Source organism: Triticum aestivum, chromosome 4D (genome assembly GCF_018294505.1).
Source record: "Triticum aestivum cultivar Chinese Spring chromosome 4D, IWGSC CS RefSeq v2.1, whole genome shotgun sequence".
Lineage (NCBI taxonomy): Eukaryota > Viridiplantae > Streptophyta > Magnoliopsida > Poales > Poaceae > Triticum > Triticum aestivum.
The window spans coordinates 40,653,777-40,655,453 of NC_057805.1; positions in this window are offsets into that span (position 1 = coordinate 40,653,777).

Consider the following 1,677-nt stretch of genomic DNA (forward strand, 5'->3'; position numbering starts at 1 on the left):
CGACTGCCAACCAGAGGTCTCACGACTTCGAGTACCCACCGACCACTAATTTATTACCATTTCTGTCCTTCATATACGCGCTAATGGGTGGGCCCTATGGTAATGTGCGCTGCTGAATGTGGACCGTTTGACTGGTCAATTGATCGTGTCATCAACAAATTACGGAGCTGTATGGTGAGTCAGTGACCGTATGATCACCCTAAAATGTATTTTATTAACACAGTACAGACTCAAACTACCATTTCTTTCTTTCATATACGGGCTGACAGGTGGGCCCCACGGTTACGCGCCCCGATGGTGCAACACTAGTTGCGCCACGTGGAATGTTTGACTGGTCAATTGATTGTGTCATCACCAAAATACGGAGTTGTATGGGTGAGCCAGTGACCGTATAATCATGACATCTATTTTTTTAACACGGTACAGACGCAAGGGCTCATATATACGCGCACGCCCTCACCGCATAAGCGCACACACGCAGACCCTACCCCTATGAGCACCTTTAAGAGAGTGAGCCAGCATATGATCTTGAGATTTTACGAAGTCACCATAGGTGCCTCGTAGTCGAGTGGAACGTCTCCTCCCACTGAACGCACATTGCCGGAAAATACTGAAATTAACCCAGGATAAATGCGAGCACCGGGACTTTAACCCTGGTGGGCTCGAGAAACCACTGTCCTCCTAACCATCCAACCACATGTTGGTTAGCACGACAAAATGTATGTGGTGACCGTGATGAGCTTATTCTGAAGTCCAATGACCATATCGTGCTTTCTCGTCAAATACAGTGACTGTAAGTGTCGTCAACAAAATATGGAGCATGCATCAAATGCAAAGTCCGTTAGTGTCATCAAGAAAATATGGAGACGTACCATGAGCTAGATACCGTATGATCACCACAAGAATGTATGCGGTGACCGTAATGAGCATATTCTGAAGTCCAGTGACCGTATAGTGCTTTAGCTTGAAATACAGTGACCGTCACGCGTGAATGTGTCATGGGCATAATTTTAGAGGGCCGAGAGATAGTTTGTGTGCGTACGTGAAAGTGGTGTAGAAAGAGGGGGTGTCCGGTGGAGACAAGGAGAGATATGCCCTTTGTTTCTCTTTCCCGTGACTAATATTTTAGGAGAATATATAAACATTCACAATGCAGAACAAATATTTTTGGATGCACCATGCAATTAACTTTCATGTATAACATTGTACTATTGTATATGCTTATTTTCTTAGTGGCCGATTGCGTGTGTGGTGTGGTGGGAACATCATTTCTAGTTGTGGTGGGTCAACATGAGGACTCATGGGTCGGTTCCTTCCTGCGCCACATAGGTTGGACCGAGACGCGTTACACGAAGACCCATGTGGAGGACGCGGCGTACAACACGAAGCTAGCTACCAGAGTCGCGGAGGACTCTATCCCCACTGGTGATAAGCCGACTATATATGATTTGTAACCCTAGGCCCCCAGTATGTTATAGAAACTTGGGGGCTAGTTCGTCGATAGTATACACACACGCACAATGCCTGGTATTCACGTGTACTTTGTACACACCCCTATCACTAATATACAGTACCAGGAGTAGGCTTTTTCCTCAACTGCAAGGGTCCGAACTAGGGTAAAACTTTGCCTCGTATTACCATCCAGCCTAACAGTCAGGGATATCCTACCGAATGATA